This window comes from Rousettus aegyptiacus, unplaced genomic scaffold (assembly GCF_014176215.1).
Source record: "Rousettus aegyptiacus isolate mRouAeg1 unplaced genomic scaffold, mRouAeg1.p scaffold_m13_p_3, whole genome shotgun sequence".
NCBI classification, from domain to species: domain Eukaryota; kingdom Metazoa; phylum Chordata; class Mammalia; order Chiroptera; family Pteropodidae; genus Rousettus; species Rousettus aegyptiacus.
The window spans coordinates 142,109,356-142,126,817 of NW_023416306.1; the positions used below are offsets into that span (position 1 = coordinate 142,109,356).

The following is a 17,462-nucleotide window of genomic DNA, read 5'->3' on the forward strand; positions in this document are numbered from 1 at the left end:
ATAAATCCTAGAGAAGAAAACCTGTCACTTGTAGGAAAGCAAAGCCAGAATAAAGCATTCCAATACCTCCTTTTCCACTTTAATTGGGTGGCTAGTCTTCTGACAACCCAAAATATTATTTTAAGAGCTTGAGACACAGGGAGAGGGCACAGACAACCCAAGAGAAAAGGTTACAATCACAGTTTGGTGAAGAGAAAATACTCCCACAAAGATAATATGCCATGACATATTGTATTGAAGTGTGGCTTTCCATGAGAAATTCCACACCACAAGGTTCTCATGTAATGCAGGACTAGTTGTCCCTAATCTCCAAATCCAGCGTCTAAGTGCTAACACAACCTGCTGTGAAACAAGGCTCTTACATAAATCCTACATGCTGTAATATTTCAGCTACAAAGGAGAATATATCTGCCAGGATAGTTCCCAATGAGGAAAGTTACAGAAAATATAAACAGAATTCTTTCTCTACATGGAATGCCCAGAACATTTTTTTTTTTTTACTTGTAGACAAGGTTTTGCCACACGTGGACTGCCCATTTTAGGGTTAAAGAGCCCATACAGAGATTTGACATTTAAAGAGAAAAAGAAAATGAAAATTGTATGATACACTCAGTAGGGGATATTTTGAAAGCTTATGGGGTAGTTTGTCTAAAATGTATGTCCAGAGAATTTTTACCGATGGAAGGTTGGAAGAGTCTTCATCTGGCAATTCCTGATTAAGAGTGACAGGACTGTGTACCCGGAAGCAAGCCTTCGGTCTTCAATAGCAGAAATGGTCAGCATCGAGGCTGCCATGCCATGCAGGAAGCACTCTGTATTTTCTGTTTCTATCATTCTTGATAAGTTTTAGATTGCTATTTTCAATTTTTAGATCCGATCTTTATCTCCTAATCAGCTGTTCTACTGCTTTAGAATGTATATGGCTAAATTGATTGGCTCAGAATGTTACAAAGTCCTCTCCCTCAGGAAGAACCCATTTACTATTAAGACCCTGATAGATCTACAGCCTTTACCAGACGCTTCTTGGGAGTGGCTGCCAAATTCACAATACTTTTTCCTCTCTGGAAAGACTCTCACACAAGGATAGGTCCTGAGTGATCGTATCTGAGCCACACAATCTTGTAATCTTTGCTATAGACGAGTGGCTCAAGAACTTTCATGTGTCAGAATCAACTACAGGACTTGTTAAAACACAGACTGTGGGACCTGGCCCTACAGTTTCCTTTCCAGTAGGCCCATGGGTGAGGTTCAAGTGTTTGCATTTCGAACAAGTTCCCAGGTGATATTCATGCCGTTGGTCTGGCACCCATACTTTAAGAACCACTACTATGGATACTTAGTCAGGGATAGTTACTCTAAGATAGGGCAATCGGCTTTTCTCAGAAAACCTATTTAAATTTATTTTTTAATTATGGTTGACATATGATGTTGTATTAGTGTTGGGTGTACAATATAGTGATTATGTTAGGTAGCTAGTCAGTCATGAGTGAAAAGGGGAACAAAGGAAAGGGGCTCGGCCTAGAGACCACCTAAAGAACACCCTAATGGTAGATATTTGTATACCTTATGAAGTGGTTGCCCTGATAAGTCTAGCACTCATCTGATACCATATGTAGAGACAGACACAGAGACGGAAGGCTATTAGAGTAATGCTCTGGAGGGAAGGTCTAAAAACCACCACCGTTTAGGTTCCAAAGAGCTGATCTGGTTCCTGTTCTTAGGTGGAGCCTTGGTTGCTCAATTTTTTAAATAAGCCCTATTACTTTTGTTTTATTTTGTACAAATTGGACATAGAAAATTTCTGTTGCCTGCCCCTAAAAGAACTTGAACTAAGACATGAGTGTATCAGCTAAATATTCCACCACGAAAACAAAAAACACTCTGATTATTTAAAACAGATAATCTGGAATTGATCTCAATGATGATAGAAGGTCTGAGAAGACAAACATGCAGTGAGAGATTAGCAACAGCAGGACATGACCTCCATCCTTAGGCTGTAGGGACAAAGGGCAAAGGTGGTATTAACAGAAGCTTGAGTGATCTGGAAGATGATGGAACCACAACAGACCTGTCCAACAGAGGAAATGCTGCTGATGCTGTCAGAAACAGCACCCAGCGCAATTGAGGAGGTGGCAAAATACCCTGGCTTCTCCCTGCCTCCAATATCCCAGAAGTCTTCTCTATGCCGAGGAATGAGGGGAAGACCTCCTGAGATGCTAAGGACAGCTGAAGGCACTGCAGAAGAACGAGGTGTGGCTCTGAAAACAAATCAATAACTAGCACTGTTCAACTTGGATTTCTCATTTTTTTCTTCAAAGTACATTTTGCCTACTACAAATTAGTGAGATGATATATGTACACCATATAATATCTTATAGTTTCTTAAGAATAAGATTTTTAAAAAATTTGAATAGGTTTTTATTAACTTGTTCCATAATTAAAGTTGACGTTTCTGAGATAATCTTTAGGGGAAAATTGCAAGTGATAACAAAATTTAGCATTTGTATACTTCTTTCCCATTCGAAGTGTTTTTATATGTCTCATCTAATTTAATCCTCAAAATCCTCCTGAAGGTTTTATTACTAGACCCATTTTTAATATAAGGAAATTGAGCCTCCGAGAGAATAAACAGTCACATTGATCAAAAGTGGTAAAAAAATGGCATGATCCCAAAGCCGGGCTCAAGCACACAACCTCAACTGTTGCAAAACACCAAGCTATTGTGTGAAAACACGTGCAAGGCTACAAACTTAAAATTCTTTCTCTGTTGATATCTCATTTCTTCCTTTATCTAAAACCCAACAGCCAGAGTAAAACCTTGTAACCAGAACTGAGAGATTATTTCAAATCAGCAAAATACCCCATGACATCTTTCCTCCTCCTCTACCTGCAGAAGTCAATTAAGTATGTGTTCAGTGGGCCCACAGGTTCCTAATTAACAGGCAATGATTATGGGACAAGAGAATGCCTTTCATATAAAATCATTCTAAACAGCAGCAATCATTTAAAAAGAAAAGAAAAAAGTAAAGACATTCTTTGAAAATATAAAATAAGCTAGACAGAGTGGGTATTTTTGATGGCTTATGAGACTACTTAGTTACCTAGAAAGAATTAAATATAAACACACAATGGGAGCAAGAACGAGAGTTCTCTTCTGTCTCCATAGAAATTAAACTTCTTCTGGACTCAGGTCTACAAGACTGCATTTGTGATGTTGAAGAGCCATCTTTGTTTCCCCTGGTTACAAATGAAATAGTGTGCAGGGATCAGTTCGAATCCATCACTTATGGCAAAATGCTTCCAAACACAATGCCTTGCTTTCAATATTTATTATCTATATTTATAGCTATTTAATAGAAAAGATAGATCACACATGCACACCCATACATTCCTGTGTTTATAACCTACTGTGTATGATGTTCTTCATACATGGAAATGAGCTATGTAACATGACACATCCCTATAATATTAATTACTAAAGAGAAAAAAAATTTTTTTCCAGGCAGACTCCATCTTCTCCTTCACTGCTAAAAACCCAAGAGAACTTGCTGTAAGGTAATTTGTCCTATAAAGTTATTCCTCAGAGTGTGCCTCAAAATATGCTATTATCTATAAGGATAAGCCCTACTTTATGGAGAATCTCCATATCCAATTTGACTCAATAAATTTCAAGCTCACTGATTATATTTCCATCTAAAAACTTTACAGTTATAAAACTAGGAGGCCTTTTAGAATCATCACAGGTCAAGTTTCTTTCTGAATATTTTTTCACAATGGGCTGCAATAGATTGAGCCTACCCATTAGCCAGAATATCATTTCTTGTACTCTTCATCTGATGGCCAATGGAAAATTTGTTTTGTCTGGGTTCCATTAAAGACAATATTTGGAATGGATGAAATAGTTCAGAACAGGAGAGCAACATTCAAAGTTATGTTCAGTGAATAAAAATGTGTCTGGTATATGAAAAATAGGCTTGTTAAAAGAAATCAAAATTCAGCATTGAAATACCTCTTTCAGCAGAACAAAGCATTTTCCCCTCCCCTGAAATTCTCAACTAGTCCTATGAATATTTTTCTTTTGAACATCGTTCCACAAAAGAGAGAAAATAAGAATGATAAGAAAACTTCTATCAACAATTAAGTGAAGAATTGTTTAACATTTTAATTGTGACCTTTCTTTTCACAAGTGGTACATTCTTCTAGAGATTTTGCCAGCAGAAATAGGGGTGTGAGCTGATCTGTATATGTGATTGCAACATCAAATGCTATTATAATGTTCTCGACTTTTATCACTGAAATAACTAGATGTACTGATTTTTTTTTTTCATTTAAAAAGACACCTTGAGATTTGCTCTTAATGTGATTTTTTTCCCCCATAATATTTGGTATTCATTGAACAATAAAAAATGCCAGGGAAAAATTTTACATATTAAAAGTAAAATCTTCCTTAAAGGTTCAGAATTCTGATACACATCTTTTGCTTACCTTTAAATAAACATTTAGGTATGTTAAGACCACGGCAATTCTTGAACAGCAGGGTGTTATTTAGTTTAGGTCATTTAGAAAATGTCTGAAAAGAAAGGTAGGGAACATGAGAGGAGAGTGTTATGGATTTAAAAGTACATGTGTACGTAAATATGTCGTTAAAACTTTTTTAGAAAAAGATGTCTTCCTGGGAGTTGAGAGCCACCAGAGCGGGAAGTCCGCTGCAGGGAAGAACAAAAGCATGGCTGCGCGATAGTACTATCTCTGCAGCAGCAGCCAGCTCCCTGAGGAAGGGTTGCAGCGACCGTCTTGTCTATTACACTGCGTTTTTTATTAGTGACAGCCTCCGTTATTCTGTCAGCTCAGCCAACTAAGCCGTTTCTCGCGAACTCCGTTAAATGGGAGAAGGAAAGAAAAGACAGAAAGGTGAATTGTACCAAGTGGGGCACATGGGGATTTCTCTCCTTCGGGGTCGGCTTCGCTTCATCCTCCGGGATGTGGGGAAATTCCAGGACCGCTTTTAACCCAGAAACCCGTGCGACCTATTAATTAGTAGGGAAGGCAGTGAAAGGCTTAATCTTCTCTTTCCAGCTGGGGCCAACAGAGCACGGCTGGTCAGGGCTTCCTGGCCGGCGCGCACTGGCTCCAGACCCTTCAGGGCCTTCAGATCCCGCACCGGGACGAGTAGAGGTCAAGTCAAAGAGCACCACCGCAGCCCCCGCGCCCCGCGCCCCGCGCCCCCGCCCGCGCAGTCCGTAGCTTAGCTTCCAAAAGACCACCACTACCACTGCAAGGCTGTAGGGCGGGGAGGGGGCGGGTCCCAGCGGGGGCGGGACGAGGGGGCGGGGACAAAGGGGCCGAGGAATGAGTCGGGAAGTGTAGTTGTGCTAACCCCAGTAGCGTAGCTACCTAGGCTCTGTTTGTGAACTTAGGACTACAATTACCAGGAGTGCGCGGGCCCCGCCAGGGAGTCCATGCGCAGTGGGCGCCACATTGTATCCTATCAGCGGAGGAGAGGGTGATGTCACCTGCGAGTTGGTAACCTACGAGCGGCTGTAAAGGAAACTGTTTAACCGGATCCCATTGTACCCGGAGCGCAGAGCCGCCTTTTCAGCATGCAGGGGCTCCTCAGGTAAGGGGGACACGCCGCCTCGCCTGCCGCACTCATTCATTAAGTGGCACCGCGCGGTGGCGCCGGGGTGGGCGCGCTTCTTCGGGCCGGGCGCTGGGTTCGCGTCGCGCCCTCCTGATGCCTCGCCGAAGCTCCCGGGCCAGTAGGTAAATATTAAACTGGTCCTTCAGGTTAGGGCTGGGTGGAAACAGGACATAGACAGTTCTTGGCTGCCAAACGGGATTTGGGAAAATGGCTGCAAGCGCGGAGCAAACTAAAGCGAGCCCGGAGGAAGGAGCCCCCGAGGTTGGGGGTCCCTCCTTCCTTTCTTACAGAGGCGCTCGGATGCCAAGAGAACCGGCAGGGTACCAGGTACAGCCGGCCTGCTGCAGGCACCCCGGGGCTGGGATACTGGGGGTCGTAGCCTCGGTTGTGGGCATTGCTGCTGTCAGGAGCTGCTGGCGGGGGAGGCTCCGAGAGGGAGAATCCTAAGGCAGGCTTGAAGGAATCGGAGGAGGCGACAGGGAAGGAGGGAGTCTGAGCAGAACCTCCACCATCCCTGGCACACTCACTTCAAACCTTATGCGAAAGGGATGGAGTGACTAATTCAGGCAAAGTTGTAAGCTAAAGGATTCAAAAGAGAGAGGAGGGGAAACCCGCGTCGAGGAAGGAGTAAGAGGTGTTGGCAGACAGCGGCGAGGGGAGGCGGCGCCGTCTGCGGACGGGGTTCGAGGAGCTGCAGAACACTCCTTCCCCCAGCCCCTCCCGGGAGGGAGTATCTCGGTCCCCCCTGCACTGATTGCTCCCTCGACAAAGAGCACCTGAGCTGGGCGAAGTGTCTGCCGGGAGCCCTGAGCTGGGAGATGGTAAAGCGTGTGTGTGTGTGTGTGTGTGTGTGGTTTGCTGTGGGGCAGGAGGCTGGGTAATCGGGGTTTCCCAGCTAGTGCGGAAAATCCAACTGCTTGCGATCCGCTTGCCCTCGGATTGGAGACGTGCACGAGGCCCGAGAACTCCATGAAGTCCTCTGGATTTCCCAGTCCCTAGCACCCTTGTTCTTTCCTTTACTCACTCATTCATCAAACCCTGCTAATGGCTCTGTTCTCAAGTTGCTCACGGCCTGAGGTTGGGCTGTTCTGTCTCTTGACTTCATAAAATATATTAGGAGACCCAGAAATAGGTACCCATGTTCCATTTCTTCCAACCCCACCGCCCCCCATCTCCACCTGCAGGTGAGCATCAAGAGAAAATGCCACCCATGACCGTTTTGCTCCCATTAAGCTGGTAGTTTCTCGAGCCTCGAGAAGGACCTAGTGAATTGAAGCGGAATTTGTCTGCAGGATGAATCCCGTTGCCATGGCGACTCCTGTCGTCGGAATCTTAACTGCTCTCATTGCCGTTTCAATTCGATGTGGCTCTGTGGGCAGCTGGGAGGGCGTGGCCAGGGGGTGTGGTCAAGTGCTCGCCCTGGGCCCAGCTGCTTTCTCCAGCTTGCTGGTTTCACAGCCCTGGGGCTCTCTCCATGTAAATAGCTTGGACACAGTTCTTAGCCCCTTTCCCTTGAGCGCGCATACCTCGTCTTTCCACCTCTCTCCTTAGAGATAATTGTTTGGAGCCCCTTTCCTAAGGCAAACTATGAAAATTACAATGGAAAGATGTCGTTCCTCTTTCAGGCTAGCTGCACCATTTGCCTAGTAACATGTATTATAGTGTTGGAGGCAGCTTTCTCAAGGGATTTCTCAGTTCTGCTTGAAGAGAGCTCTCCCTGGCCACGAGTAAAAAGGTCCTCAATTTGCCCTATGTGCAACTTACTGGAAGTTTTTAGGGACTGGTAATAACAAATTGAATTCACTGCCATTCCTTGTGGCTCTGATAAAATCTAAAAGCCTCCCTTGCAGGATGCAGGCCCTTCAGAGTGAAGGTGGTGGGCTGGGATCTAGGAAGCCTGGGTCCTTGACTGGCTCTGTCATTACTGGCTATTCCCCTCTGGGGTTAACTCTTTACCTCTGGGGACCTCAGGCATTTGTGATGGGGGAGAAGGGTACAGAGGATTTCCTAAAGTTGATTCGAGGTATAAAATTCTGTGACTCTAAGAAGGACTTTGTCATTGTTTTTGATTTTTCTCAAAGAGATCTGAAGATGAGAGTTTAAACCCAGCTACAGACACTGAGCCTTACTTGTATGGAAAAATAATATGGTTCTTCATGGCATTCATCAAAGTGGGCAAGGCAGACATGTTACTATTTATAATATTCTAATATTACATCATTAACCCAATATCTGGACTTTCATTTGTCCTTTTATCTTAGAATTAATTGTTTAGGTTTTGCCTTTTTATAGATTCTTGATGAATTCATTTATTTGTAACTTAATTGCATTAAGTGTAATTAAATTACATAAATGTTTTGTTTCTCTTCTGCTTTCATTTTATACCAAGATTGATTATCACAGATATTGCCATTAAGGGGGGGGGGAGTGTATCTGTGGTCATTTATTTCTGTGCATTTGTGTGCAAGTGAATGCTTGGAGATGCTGTGTGCCCGGTAGTTGACATTCATCATCTCATTTTAAGTAGGTGGTTACATCCCTATGAGGAAATGGGATCAGAGTTGTCACTCTTTATTTTTGTCCTAGAGCTTATTGACTGAAAAAAAAAAATCTTTTAATTATCTGTTTACTTTTTGTCTTCCTGTAATTCTGACACCAGTTCCAATGTAGAGAGTTTTTATCCCCCTTTCCTAAGGTCTTTCAGAAAGGGGTCTTCGTCTTATCTATCCATGTGTCTCTAGCATTTAAAGAAGTGTTTGGTTATGTAGGTATTTAATAAATATTTGTTGAATCAGGATTAAGTAGTAGAGCCATGATTGGAGATCCCAAATCTATATTCTTTCCATCGATAGTTCTGTCATCAATTGTAATATTCCTCTTAGCTTTCTGTTAAGCATTTTCATCAGCATAACCCCAAAACTATGTAGCATGTGATGAAGTGTAAAAGGCCCTCCATGTGTTCGAAATAGAGGCTTTTCATAATTATTTGCTTTTGGAACACATTCACCAACATAGACAATTCTTACTATCCCAAACTAGACATTTCTACATTTCTTTACATTGTACCCTCCGTGACCCAGATAACTTTCCCAGGAGGTATATGACAGAAGAATAGGAAAAGAGACCAGAACAAAGATACCAAGAGCCTTAGGCAGGCCACCAATGGCTCCTATGGCACCATTTGGGTAGAAGAGCTGGACATAGACAGAGTCAGTTGTCCTGGGCTGACTGATGTGAGAGAGGAGCAGGGTAGGAAACATTTGTCCAATATTTGTAACATTCTGTTACCATCCAGTAAGTCAGGTTCTGTGGGTTTTCAGAAGTATAAATTAGTGAGGAGGTGTGATAGTAATGAGGGTGTGGTGGGTCATGTCCTTGGGTGGTGCTTACAGGAGCTCAGTGAGTAGGTGCCAAGGAATTTGAATCCTGGCTTTCTTCCTTTGTAGACACATTCTGGGTGTTAAGAGAGAGAGAGAGAGAGAGAGAGAGAGAGAGTGTGTGTGTGTGTACAAGGTGTTTTATTTGAGCTACTTTATTTAGAAGGATGTTTTTGGTGTTGGTAGTATGGTCATCAGAACACATAAGATGTTTATAAACAAAATATGGTTAAGATTGAAAGTGTTTCATTGTAAATATTTGGGGGGTGGTGGCTTTGCTTGAGAATCTTGAGTTTTGTGAAATCACTTAAAAAGTTACAGCTATTGGATCAGGGGAAACAACCTTTTCCAACAAAGCTTGGTGCCACTGAGAGTCTTAGATGTTTGCTTCAGGAAATAATCACAGAGCTTGTAACTTTTGTGGGACCCTCTCTGGCTTCGTGTCATGCTCTTGGTATTTCTAAGAGTTAAGTTCATCCTTATATTGCAAGAAACAAAGCAACTTTGCCAATTTAGTTTAGCAACCTGTTTAACTTCTAAAAGGACACCAGTCAAAATGGAAATTCTACGTTGTAATTTTTTTTCTTTGGATAAGGATTGTGGACTACTGTCTCTTATTTTGACATTACAGCTGGTAGCAGAGGAAATCTTCTAAATGAATACGTATCTTAAACAATCACAGCATCAGTTCTGAATGAACCTATGAACACAGTTTAGAGGCAAATGATAGCACAAGTAACTTAAAAATAGGTAAGGAGGGCAGCTTCTGTATGTTGTTAGGGCAGGGTGGGGTAGGCCAGGGCTGAGGATACCTCTCTTGAAGTTACATTCACTTTAGCAAAAAGACAGTTTGTTGTCTGTGTATATAGATTGTGCTTAAAGTGACTGAGAGCTGCTGATAGAAATTGGAATTGAAGGATGGATCTGATCTGCCCTCCCCACAACCTTCCTTCAAGCCACCACTTAGTACCCCCACTGAAAGAGGGACAGATGAAGACAAGATGCAAATTGATTTTGGTGACCTACATTCTACTCCAGCAGACTATTTCTACGGCAAAACAAAACAAACCAAAAGTCTAACCTTTTTATTTTCTGGCATCCCTTCTACTATTCCAGGAACAAAGAACCAAGCCTTTCAGAGTGAGTTTGCATTCAAAGCACACAAGTCTAAAAACGAGTTAATTGATAAATCCTAGCAGCACCACAACAAACATATATAGAATCTTCCCCACCCCCGCCCCCCTTTCCCCACCCATTAAACTGGGATATTACCAAATACACCCTCAGCAGTGCTTTGGTGGGCTTATTTTCCTTGTTGACTTTTAAGCTCACCTGGTTTTTATCTCTATTTTGTGAACTTCTACAGTAATGGTTCCCCTCAACTGGAATGTTCACTCTTCTGAGTATCTAAATTCTCCTTGTGCTTTCAGATCCTCCTTGAATGCCACAGCTTCCAGGAAGACTTCCCTGCCTTTCCTTCAGCTTTCACTACCACCCTCTTCTCCTTCCTTGTTAGAGCCCTGAGCCTGACCACACAACTTAGCACCTACAGTTCATGTGATACTAGTAGTCAAGGTATGTGAGGTGCTCACTTTTCGCCAAGCCCTTCCTAATACTTTACATTGCTCCTTCACCATAATTGTATAAAGTAGGTCCTATTATCACCATTTTACAGGTGAAGAAACTGAGGCAAGAAGAAGTTAAAGAACTTGTCTAGCTCAGGTCACACAGCTGGTAGGTAGCAGACAAGGTTAGGGACCCAAGCAGTCTAGTTCTTTACACCCCACACTCCTGCCTTGCCTCTAGTTTTCCTATATATTGTATTTTGTCTCCATCAGGTTGAAGGACCACAGTTCCTTTGTATCTCTTAATTCTGAAACAGTGCTGCGTCAATAAGCGCTGGGTTGACTGAGAGTAAAAATGCTTCTACACTTAATGGTTTCTTATAGTCTGATTTTCTGGAGTATAAAGTGTTGCATAAAATTAAAAATGTTGCATTTGTTTATTTGAATGATAAAACTTTTGAACTGCCTTTTTTTTTTTGCTACGTGAATGATAGGCAAATGCTCTTACATTCCAAATCGATTTGGAGCCTGTCCAGCATTAGACCCTATTTGTTAACTGAGATAACTTTTCAGTAGGCTGAATCCCTTATCTGAAGAAAGCCCTTATCCAGAACAGGACCACAGAGCATGCCTTGAGAGTTAAGACTCCCATAACTCCTTAGCTTCCCTCCTCCCTGTCATCATTTAACATAAATTGAAAGAGCTCTTTTAAAAAGAAAATAATGAAAACTTTAGCAGTAGTCAAACATGTAATCTAATATTGGTTATTCTTAGATATTAAAATAAGCTTTTTTTTTTTCCCACCTCAGAAGAAAGACTTTTATTTATTTTTACAGTGGAGCAAATTTGGTGGCAAATATACAATTGCAATTCTTTTAAACCACAGTCATGATTATGAATTAAATATGGAAAATTAGGGAAGCAAGTAGTTAGTACGATTTCCTGACTTACAATAGATCTTTTCCTTTTGGCTTAAAAAACTGGATATTGTGTCACTTTGACAATATTTAATGAAGACAATTGACTAAAACAAAAACTGTGTCATTTAGAGAAATAATGGGAAAGTTGTTGTGCACTAAAAGTGTATTGCCAGGGAAGGAAAATAGAAACAAAAGCCTTGTTAGTCATTAGACTACTCAAATATAATATTCATTCAACAAACATTGATTGCAGAAGCTTTTTATTTTTTCATTCATCTTGTTACACTTCTTAAGTATGTCATTCACCTTTAGTAACAACCTGAGCTCATTCTGTTCTATAAATTGCACCAGGATTGCAGCTGAGGGTTACTTGTGTTTCTGCCAGGTACACAATTAGGGTCACCTATTAAACCGGTCTTTGTCCTTTTCATTTCTGGGGAAAAAAATCTCTGCGATTGGCAAATGTTGCCCATCTGATGGACTTTCTGAATTTAGACTTTCAAAAGTAGACAGCCCAGATCCCAGCATTGGGCATTGTCTGGGTAATACAGATGCCCATCTTTTGTTTTCGAGATGGGTTCTTCTTTTCTGGCTTGTTGGCTAAGCTTAGTTTGTTAGTGACGTACAAACCAGGTCAAGGGCATGGGTTTGTTTTGCCTTATTTTAGAGCCACAAACTGTACCTGTAATCCTAGTCAACTTTTTTTTTTTTTTTCAACTCATGCTCTTGGTCACAAAAGAGACTAGATAGTACACTGTGGATATATCAGTATATAACCATCACCAGTAGGGGCAGAGATGGTGCTATATTATAAAATGAACTGTTGGAGGTGGCAGGTCTTAATATTTTCATACCCCATGGGTTAGAGGTAAGTCTTTGCTAGCAGTTTGCAAAGAAACTATATGTTTCTGACAGGTGTCAATCTGTGAAGAATGGGTCAAGACTAGGGGAAGCTTCCTAAAACTTTGCCAAAGTCCCATAGCCATTACCTTTCCTGGAGGTGTGACCGAAGTCATTAGTGTGTGTTTTGGTGGCACTTCTAGGCTTCACTTTCCTTTCACAAAGCTGCTGCAGCTTCATGCCCTAGCAGAAGACTGTAGGATGGTGGTCAACGTCGTTCACCAGGTGAGTCAAGTTGTTCATGTGTGTCTAGCTGTAAATCTGGATTTGTTTCATAGAGATTTGGTAGAACCGAGAAGTGAAATGTCTAGACACAGGTTAAGTTAGAACCTGCAGTTCTGTGACAAGGTTAGACTTGTGGCCCTCCTAAATCCTGAGAATTAATTATAAAATTTATTGTAAAAAGTTAAACCATTTGAAGGACTTTGCTGCATTCTCTCCTTTATTCTTGAAGTTGGTGAAATTGTGAATACAGAGAGTATCCTATGGTTCTGTTCAAGTAAATTATTTAGGATTTTTAAAAAAAAGCATTTTCAGTTATCCCATATTAGTGGTTATTTGAACTAGGATGATGCTGTAGCAAAGGAAATAACAATGGCATTTGTTTGTTTCCTATTCTGCTTGGGTGCAGCAATCATGATTGCTTTAGAGGTACAGCCCAGTGCCCCCCAACACTCAGTGGTGATTCGAACTAAAGTCAGAATTGTGCTGGAGCTGAAGCTGATGGCTGAGATTGCATCGTGTTTTCAGGAGGTTAAACAAATGGCCCATTATTATATTTCTGTATTTTTAAAATCAAGAATAGAGATAGGATTGGACTGGAAAACCTCTATGACCCATTTAGGGCTCGCATTCTGTGAGTAGGTGACACTTCCAGCTACTCAAGTTCCAGGAATTGTGGCAAGAGACTGCCTTGCCTACGACATTTTCTGCTAAGCAATTGATTTAAAATGTAAAAAATGTTATTTTTAGGTTGACCCAATTTCTTTTCGGGCTGTGACTGAAGCTTCCTTTCTTCCGTACTCCAACCTTTTCTTACTATACTCCTCGGATTGTAATTTGAGTCTGGAGGACCAGTGAACTGCTTCCTTGCATGTTCTGGCCTCCCTGTGGGCAGAAGGAGACTGTTGTCCCCAGGCTGTCAGATTCCACATACAGGAAGCCATAATCATTGACCTTACAAAGAAGCACATCTTCTTCCCCCTTAGCCTCCTAACTTAGGATGAGAGTAGTGTGGCAGCAGAGGGGACAGCTTACATTTTAATTCTCTGGAGCTCCTACTGTTTTTCTGATGGAACAAGTTGGGGGAAGTAGGTGGAAGGGAGGACGGAGGGAGTTATTGGGTTTCGCTTGTCTTATCATTTGTTTCCCTCTGCTTTGTCTTTGTTTATACTGTCTCTTCAGGCCAGGAATTCCTCCAACAGAAAGCATGCATACACGTGGGGATATTCAGATGGCACTTCCTTCTTGTGTTCCTGCTGACTTGGCTTTCCTCCCTACAGCCTGATCTGAAAGGAGGACTGGAGATATTTAACCTACTTTAAATTATTCCATTACATGGGAGAGATCTTAAAACAGTGACTTGAGGCAAGCGTGTTAATAATGGCTTTTCTGAGGAGGAAAAAGGATGATGTTGAGTAGGCTTAAATTTAACATCCACATATAACTTATTTATGTCAGTAGAGACTTTAGTCATGAATGTTTGACACTTTGAATGAAATCCTTTCACCTTTTGGTTGCTGCTTTGCAATTGCATAGAAGAAAAATACCAGTCGATTTTAGATTCAGATTTGGGTTATCGTGGCAAGTCCTTTAAACATCCTGGGTCTCTGTTTCCTCATCTGTGAAACAATGTGAAAATTCTAAAATTTCATGAGAAAGGCATCATCTTAAAATAATGACCTCACGTATGCGGCACTATGTAATATTTGTGTAATATCCACTGGGTTTCCCTAGAATAGAGATCAGTTGGCCCCTGCTTAGCACCACGAACCTGAGACCTGTTCCTGTCTGTAGCTTAACCCTCAAGACCTGATCCTTAGTCTGTTCTTAACTGAACAGCTTCTAGTGACGTTCTCCAGTCCTGAGGATCAGAAAGTTCCATAGCATATAAGGAATGAGGCTAGATGGTGTCTTTGGGTGATCATTTAGTTGTTTAAGTTGGTATTCTCTTTAAACCAGAGTTTGACTACCAGTGGTACATAAGGTGGATGTAGCCAGCTGTCACATTTTGTTTGTCCAGCACAATTTTATTTTTAAAAATGGAATGATTTTAGTGAGCATTTATACTCTTATTTGTCACAGACCTCTCTATACCCTAGTGGCTCAATAAACAGCCACTTTGTTTATGTGATATTTCTTTAACTCCTTGGCCCTTGAAAGTATTTGAGTATGTGATCCCTATTTTAAACTAAATTAAATTGCAATGAGAGTCTCTTCAAACATCTATCAAGCAGTGTGGGCTGGCAAATGACCCAATTCAGGATCTCTTAATTTTGGCACTATTGGCATTTTAGACTGGATGATTCTTTAATGTGGCGGGCTATGCTGTGCACTATAAGATGTTTAGCAGCATCCTTGGTCTCTACCCACTAGATGCCAGTAACAACTTTTCTCCCAGTTGTAACAATCAAAAATGTCTCCATACATTGTCAAATGTCCCCTAGGTGGGTAGAGGTGTCGTGTGCAAAATCAGCTTCAGTTGAAAGCCAGTTGACAGATTTTGGAAGGCCCGAGAACTTTAAACATTGGAACCAAGCTTGGATATTTAGGGATAAATTGGAATTCTTCTGGGAAACCGAGCTACCCTGCTGTTTTTATTTATTTGGGCAGTTGGTTAGAGCAAAGTAAAGGTCAGTAGATTAGGCCCTTTGGGGGTCACTTCTCCATTCTTCCATGACCACTGCCTGGGAGGCCAGCCACATTTTAAGGACATGTCCTTGGTCACAACAGGGGACTCTGTGAGAGACTGATGCTGGGTCAGGGCAAGCCCACCAGAACTAGTGGGTAAACAACTTTGAAGCCCATGGCCTGTGTTGCTAGATCAGTAATGTCATTTGTGGATAAGGAAGATGTGGCTTTGGGGAAAGAAAAGGTCATCTCTGTCATGATTGCCAAAGACCAAAACACTTTTAAAATGATGGGGGGGGGGGCCTTCAGCCTTTAAACATGGAAGTTTATCTCAAATAGTGTGGGAAGGGCCTTGAAAAGAATTAACAGAATGACATTCTATTTTTTCCCTTCACCCTTAAAGACGAATGTCTTTAAAACATGACTCTAAAACTGTGGCAACACTCAAACTTGCCTTGCCCCTCAAAAAAAATACATTAATAAGATTTTCCTTGTACGAAGGGAGAATTGGGAAAAGTTTTAATTAACCAACCCAAGCTCAGTTCTCAAGCAACTAATTCAACTAATGCAAAGATAATGCAGAGGGAAGCACACCCTTTCAGTTAAAGGTAAACCCAAGTCTTTCTCACAGGCATAGGTGTGGCTTCCAAAGGGATCCAGGCCTCTTCCCTAAGGCTGTGTGTTGGTTCTGTACCCTAGATGGGTATCAAGAATTTTCCATGGTGGATTTTAAAAAGATGCCTAGGGATTTTGATTCAGTAGATCTGGGGTTTGGGCCCAATCTCTAGGATTCTTAAAGCTCTCCAGGTAATTCTGATATTTAGCCAGGACTGAAAACTAGTGGGAAGAGCAAATGGTGTGAATATTTTTACTTACCTAGAACTTTGAATTTGAAAATGATTGGTCTTTTACGTGATGTATAGTGTACATTATCTCATACATGTAACATAATGCTTCTAATAATCTTGAAGTGTTATATTTTGTAGTCTTTACTGAAAAACTTGTAGTGATTATCTTCTTTTCAAGATGCTTCCCTGGGAGGGAGGATTCAATTTGTATGCTAACCTATTGTTTAAAAGATAAGAGAACAGAAATCACCCAATCACAAATGGCCAACACTATGAGTGCCCTGGATTTAAAGTGGCTGGGAGAGTAGTATTAAATGCTCTTACTGGCTTCTATTCTAGAGAAATCTAGATTCTAGGAAGGATCTGGACATTTCAGAGTTGAGTTTAACTCAGGGAGTTTCCCATCAGACTTTTCCTTCTGGCTTTGTAAACTTAAGATAGATTCGTTTGTTGAAAATTTTTTTCTTTGGCCTCTGCGCCACGGTGAAGGACTACAGAGTCTCAGAGTTATAACCAATGGTGGGAAAGAAAATGTCTCCTTTCAGTTGGATTTTATTTAGTATTTCAGATCCAGATTTCTATTAAGCATAGCAGAGGCAAGGCAATAACTAAGTTTTAGAGGAAAATTTTATACTGGGCATTTTAATGGACTATCTCATAAACCATGGATATGGTATCTTAAAACATCATTTATTCCTTCATTCTGGCATGTAAAAAAATGTTTAAATGTTGGGCACGAACACTTCAAAATGCTGTTTTAAATCTCAGATTTTTTTCTTTGGAATACAGAATTCTTGTTTTACTTAAATAAAGCCCAGATCATCCTCCGTCTCCAGCTTCTGAAATAAAAATGCAGTAGGTGAAGAGTGTTACCAATGGAAGATTTGTTGCTTTCACTAGCAAGTAGTTTCATGTTTTGCTTATTTGGATCATATTCGTGTTTTCAAAGGAATGTTCACAGCATTAGTTATGGGGAGCAAAACTCTACAATCCCTAATCACAGTTTTCCCCATATTTATAATGCTTATAGATCAAGTATAGTGTTTTCCCCTAAAACTTAGTTATTCCCTTGCCTCTGCTATGCTTGATAGAAATCTGGATCTGAAATACTAAGTAAAATCTAATGGAAAGGAGACATTTTATTCTATTTCCTACCATTGGTTTTAACTCAGTTCTTCCCTAAATGCTGATTTTGAGTCTCAGGTGGCCATTATTTCTAGTACTAGAGAAAAATTTGTCAGTAGGACACAGTATTAAAGAAAAAATGACAGTTAAAAAGAAAGATAATACAGAATTTCCTTTTAAGGTTAATGAAAATGTTCTAAAGTTAGTAGTAATGGTTACACAGTTTGTGGGTATAC

General features: G+C 41.1%; 1 protein-coding gene and 1 long non-coding RNA gene across 4 annotated transcripts in view; one reads left to right on the forward strand and one right to left on the reverse strand.

Moving 5' to 3' along the window:
- Nucleotides 1-3,929: 3,929 nt before the first annotated feature.
- LOC118600365 lies at nt 3,930-5,227 on the reverse strand. The gene is made up of 2 exons (XR_004949966.1): nt 4,923-5,227; nt 3,930-4,570 (listed from the first exon to the last, which is right to left on the reverse strand). It is a non-coding gene; the product is annotated as an uncharacterized LOC118600365 (long non-coding RNA).
- Nucleotides 5,228-5,489: 262 nt separating this feature from the next.
- The window catches only part of DAAM1 (dishevelled associated activator of morphogenesis 1), a 150,662-nt gene continuing 138,689 nt past the window's right edge, over nt 5,490-17,462 (forward strand). For 2 of the 3 annotated variants that reach the window (XM_036218349.1, XM_036218351.1), the window contains exon 1: nt 5,490-5,617. The gene's annotated coding sequence lies outside the window, so the exon portion shown is untranslated. Of the gene's footprint in view, nt 5,764-17,462 lie in introns of all 3 variants that reach the window. The other variant, XM_036218350.1, reaches the window with a different exon arrangement.